This window comes from Syngnathus floridae, unplaced genomic scaffold, assembly GCF_059516105.1.
Source record: "Syngnathus floridae isolate MCC-2025c unplaced genomic scaffold, RoL_Sflo_1.0 HiC_scaffold_78, whole genome shotgun sequence".
NCBI lineage: Eukaryota > Metazoa > Chordata > Actinopteri > Syngnathiformes > Syngnathidae > Syngnathus > Syngnathus floridae.
The window spans coordinates 69067-75000 of NW_028284107.1; positions in this window are offsets into that span (position 1 = coordinate 69067).

The following is a 5934-nucleotide window of genomic DNA, read 5'->3' on the forward strand; positions in this document are numbered from 1 at the left end:
TTTGGCGAATATTTTCTAAGTGCCAACGACTCAACCAGCGTAAAGTGTCCGCCTCGGCTGGTTCCCCAGGTCGGCCACCAAAAGTGAAAATTCGGCCTCTTCTCCTGGAAGTCAAGCCAAGTTTGGCAAATATTTTCTAAGTGCCAACGACTCAACCAGCGTAAAGTGTCCGCCTCGGCTGGTTCCCCATAACGGCCACCAAAAGTGAAAATTCGGCCTCTTCTCCTGGAAGTCAAGCCATGTTTGGCAAATATTTTCTAAGTGCCAACGGCTCTTGAGCCGAAAAGTGTCCGCCTCGGCTGGTTCCCCATAACGGCCATGAAAAGTGAAAATTCGGCCTCTTCTCCTGGAAGTCAAGCCAAGTTTGGCAAATATTTTCTAAGTGCCAACGACTCAACCAGCGTAAAGTGTCCGCCTCGGCTGGTTCCCCAGGTCGGCCACCAAAAGTGAAAATTCGGCCTCTTCTCCTGGAAGTCTTGCCAAGTTTGGCGAATATTTTCTAAGTGCCAACGACTCAACCAGCGTAAAGTGTCCGCCTCGGCTGGTTCCCCAGGTCGGCCACCAAAAGTGAAAATTCGGCCTCTTCTCCTGGAAGTCAAGCCAAGTTTGGCAAATATTTTCTAAGTGCCAACGACTCAACCAGCGTAAAGTGTCCGCCTCGGCTGGTTCCCCAGGTCGGTCACCAAAAGTGAAAATTCGGCCTCTTCTCCTGGAAGTCTGGCCAAGTTTGGCGAATATTTTCTGAGTGCCAACGACTCAACCAGCCTAAAGTGTCCGCCTCGGCTGGTTCCCCATAACGGCCACCAAAAGTGAAAATTCGGCCTCTTCTCCTGGAAGTCAAGCCAAGTTTGGCAAATATTTTCTAAGTGCCAACGACTCAACCAGCGCAAAGTGTCCGCCTCGGCTGGTTCCCCATAACGGCCATGAAAAGTGAAAATTCGGCCTCTTCTCCTGGAAGTCAAGCCAAGTTTGGCAAATATTTTCTAAGTGCCAACGACTCAACCAGCGTAAAGTGTCCGCCTCGGCTGGTTCCCCAGGTCGGCCACCAAAAGTGAAAATTCGGCCTCTTCTCCTGGAAGTCTTGCCAAGTTTGGCGAATATTTTCTAAGTGCCAACGACTCAACCAGCGTAAGTGTCCGCCTCGGCTGGTTCCCCAGGTCGGCCACCAAAAGTGAAAATTCGGCCTCTTCTCCTGGAAGTCAAGCCAAGTTTGGCAAATATTTTCTAAGTGCCAACGACTCAACCAGCGTAAAGTGTCCGCCTCGGCTGGTTCCCCAGGTCGGTCACCAAAAGTGAAAATTCGGCCTCTTCTCCTGGAAGTCAAGCCAAGTTTGGCAGATATTTTCTAAGTGCCAACGACTCAACCAGCGTAAAGTGTCCGCCTCGGCTGGTTCCCCAGGTCGGCCACCAAAAGTGAAAATTCGGCCTCTTCTCCTGGAAGTCAAGCCAAGTTTGGCAAATATTTTCTAAGTGCCAACGACTCAACCAGCGTAAAGTGTCCGCCTCGGCTGGTTCCCCATAACGGCCACCAAAAGTGAAAATTCGGCCTCTTCTCCTGGAAGTCAAGCCATGTTTGGCAAATATTTTCTAAGTGCCAACGGCTCTTGAGCCGAAAAGTGTCCGCCTCGGCTGGTTCCCCATAACGGCCACCAAAAGTGAAAATTCGGCCTCTTCTCCTGGAAGTCAAGCCAAGTTTGGCAAATATTTTCTAAGTGCCAACGGCTCTTGAGCCGAAAAGTGTCCGCCTCGGCTGGTTCCCCAGGTCGGCCACCAAAAGTGAAAATTCGGCCTCTTCTCCTGGAAGTCAAGCCAAGTTTGGCAAATATTTTCTAAGTGCCAACGGCTCTTGAGCCGAAAAGTGTCCGCCTCGGCTGGTTCCCGCGGTCGGCCTTCAAAAGCGAAAATTCGGCCTCTTCCCCTGGTAGCCCTGCCAACTTGTGCGAATTTTTTCTAAGTGCCAACGGCTCTTGAGCCGAAAAGTGTCCGCCTCGGCTGGTTCCCTCGGTCGGCCCCAAAAAGCGAAAATTCGGCCTCTCCCTCTTTAGGTACCAGGGGCTGGGGTACCAGGGGGAGGGTGCAGTACCAACTTTGGTCTTCAGGTGCGCCAGAGTACGCTAAATGGTCCCCCTAGTCAGCGTACTCATCAACGATTTACCCCCCTTTCGCAAAATATAGTCAGAACGAGCATGGGGGGCGCATAATTTACCCCACAAAATGAAAGGGCCCGGTGCCGAGCGCTTGGTCATGGCCGCCAGCAGCGCCCCTTGCTCGGTGGGAACACAACACGCAGGGTTGCACAGCACCCTGGAAGGCACACAGAGAGAGAGAGAAAAATTTTCTAAGTGCCTCTCTTGACGAAAAATGTCTAAGTGCCTCTCTTGACGAAAAATTTCTAAGTGCCACAGCGCTCGAAAATTTCCTAAGTGCGAGCACGGCTGTGAAATATTCAAAGTACAAGGAACGCTGGCAGAATCGCTCGACGGCCGTCTGCTCCCGGCGGCCGCCGTGAAGTCTCCCCTCCCGGGGACGGCTGTCTGCTCCCGGCAGCCGTCCTTAACCCCCTCCCCACACGTTGGCCGAACACCAGCCGAGGGCGAAAGGCTCGCGGTGTGGAAGGATCGTGGCCACGGCTAATCTAGCGATGCCCGCGTTGGACGGTCACACCGCACGACAGAGCGGGGCCTGCATCCGGCGCGAGGCGGCCTTCAGGCACGTGGTTCGAGACGACCTCACCCGCCCTAGCCCGGAGCGGAAAGACTTTTACAAGTCCAAGGAACAATGGCAGAATGGGAGGACCGGCCGCCTCCTTAAACACAGGCCGGAGAGATGGAGCGGGATCAGCGGCCCGCGCATTGAGCGAACACCGGCCGAGGGCGAAAGGCTCGCGGTGTGGAAGGATCGTGGCCACGGCTAATCTAGCGATGCCCGCGTTGGACGGTCACACCGCACGACAGAGCGGGGCCTGCATCCGGCGCGAGGCGGCCTTCAGGCACGTGGTTCGAGGCGACCTCACCCGCCCTAGCCCGGAGCGGAAAGACTTTTCAAAGTCCAAGGAACACACTGGCAGAATCTCTCGACGGCCGTCTGCTCCCGGCGGCCGCCGTGAAGTCTCCCCTCCCGGGGACGGCTGTCTGCTCCCGGCAGCCGTCCATAACCCCCTCCCCACACGTTGGCCGAACATCAGCCGAGGGCGAAAGGCTCGCGGTGTGGAAGGATCGTGGCCACGGCTAATCTAGCGATGCCCGCGTTGGACGGTCACACCGCACGACAGAGCGGGGCCTGCATCCGGCGCGAGGCGGCCTTCAGGCACGTGGTTCGAGACGACCTCACCCGCCCTAGCCCGGAGCGGAAAGACTTTTACAAGTCCAAGGAACAATGGCAGAATGGGAGGACCGGCCGCCTCCTTAAACACAGGCCGGAGAGACGGAGCGGGATCAGCGGCCCGCGCGGAGGGTCTTTAAAATGTACAAAGTCCTAGGAACAATGGCAGAATCGCTCGACGGCCGTCTGCTCCCGGCGGCCGCGGTGAAGGGACTGTACACCCCACCCGGGGACGGCTGTCTGCTCCCGGCAGCCGTCCTTCCCCCCCTCCCCACACGTTGGCCGAACATCAGCCGAGGGCGAAAGGCTCGCGGTGTGGAAGGATCGTGGCCACGGCTAATCTAGCGATGCCCACGTTGGACGGTCACACCGCACGACAGAGCGGGGCCTGCATCCGGCGTGAGGCGGCCTTCAGGCACGTGGTTCGAGACGACCTCACCCGCCCTAGCCCGGAGCGGAAAGACTTTGAAATATTCAAAGTCCAAGGAACACTGGCAGAATGGGAGGACCGGCCGCCTCCTTAAACACAGGCCGGAGCGACCGAGCGGGATCAGCGGCCCGCGCGGAGGGTCTTTAAAATGTACAAAGTCCTAGGAACAATGGCAGAATCGCTCGACGGCCGTCTGCTCCCGGCGGCCGCGGTGAAGGGACTGTACACCCCACCCGGGGACGGCTGTCTGCTCCCGGCAGCCGTCCTTCCCCCCAAACCCACACGTTGACCGACACCGGCCGAGGGCGAAAGGCTCGCGGTGTGGAAGGATCGTGGCCACGGCTAATCTAGCGATGCCCGCGTTGGACGGTCACACCGCACGACAGAGCGGGGCCTGCATCCGGCGCGAGGCGGCCTTCAGGCACGTGGTTCGAGACGACCTCACCCGCCCTAGCCCGGAGCGGAAAGACTTTTCAAAGTCCAAGGAACACTGGCAGAATGGGAGGACCGGCCGCCTCCTTAAACACAGGCCGGAGCGACCGAGCGGGATCAGCGGCCCGCGCGCAGGGTCTTTGAAATGTACAAAGTCCTAGGGACAATGGCAGAATCGCTCGACGGCCGTCTGCTCCCGGCGGCCGCGGTGAAGGGACTGTACACCCCACCCGGGGACGGCTGTCTGCTCCCGGCAGCCGTCCTTCCCCCCCACCCCACACGTTGACCGACACCGGCCGAGGGCGAAAGGCTCGCGGTGTGGAAGGATCGTGGCCACGGCTAATCTAGCGATGCCCGCGTTGGACGGTCACACCGCACGACAGAGCGGGGCCTGCATCCGGCGCGAGGCGGCCTTCAGGCACGTGGTTCGAGACGACCTCACCCGCCCTAGCCCGGAGCGAAAAGACTTTGAAATATTCAAAGTCCAAGGAACACTGGCAGAATGGGAGGACCGGCCGCCTCCTTAAACACAGGCCGGAGCGACCGAGCGGGATCAGCGGCCCGCGCGGAGGGTCTTTAAAATGTACAAAGTCCTAGGAACAATGGCAGAATCGCTCGACGGCCGTCTGCTCCCGGCGGCCGCGGTGGAAGGACTGTACACCCCACCCGGGGACGGCTGTCTGCTCCCGGCAGCCGTCCTTCCCCCCAAACCCACACGTTGACCGACACCGGCCGAGGGCGAAAGGCTCGCGGTGTGGAAGGATCGTGGCCACGGCTAATCTAGCGATGCCCGCGTTGGACGGTCACACCGCACGACAGAGCGGGGCCGCATCTGGCGCGAGGCGGCCTTCAGGCACGTGGTTCGAGACGACCTCACCCGCCCTAGCCCGGAGCGGAAAGACTTTGAAATTTTCAAAGTCCAAGGAACACTGGCAGAATGGGAGGACCGGCCGCCTCCTTAAACACAGGCCGGGCGAAAAATATGCGAATGTTGGGTCTCATCCAAGAAAGGGAGTTACCGGCCGCCTCCTTAAACACAGGCCGGGCGAAAAATATGCGAATGGTCCATCCAAGGAAGGAGGACCGGCCGCCTCCTTAAACACAGGCCGGGCGAAAAATATGCGAATGGTCCATCCAAGGAAGGAGGACCGGCCGCCTCCTTAAACACAGGCCGGAGAGATGGAGCGGGATCAGCGGCCCGTGAACTGAGCGACCACCGGCCGAGGGCGAAAGGCTCGCGGTGTGGAAGGATCGTGGCCACGGCTAATCTAGCGATGCCCGCGTTGGACGGTCACACCGCACGACAGAGCGGGGCCTGCATCCGGCGCGAGGCGGCCTTCAGGCACGTGGTTCGAGACGACTTCACCCGCCCTAGCCCGGAGCTGAAACTCTGCGAATGTTAACATCCAAGGATGGAGGCAACGGCCGTCTCGTTAAGCTGAGGCCGGAGGAAAGTCTGCGGATTCGGGGCATCCAAGGCAGATGGAGGTGCCGGCCGCCTCGGTAAACAGAGGCCGGACCGACCGACATGCGACCATGACCCGCCTTGGTAGGGCCCCCACCGGCCCCGGCTAGCGCCGGCGTTGGGTGGACGGTTCCTCCCCACTTGCGGGTCGCCCTCTAGCGCTACGGCCGCCGCGCGAGCGCGCGCTCCGACGCCGCCCCCGCAGGCCTAGCGCGAGCCGTACGGCAGCGAGACCGAGACGCCCCGATTCCACGCACGCACCTAGCGGCCATCAACGGAGGCCGAG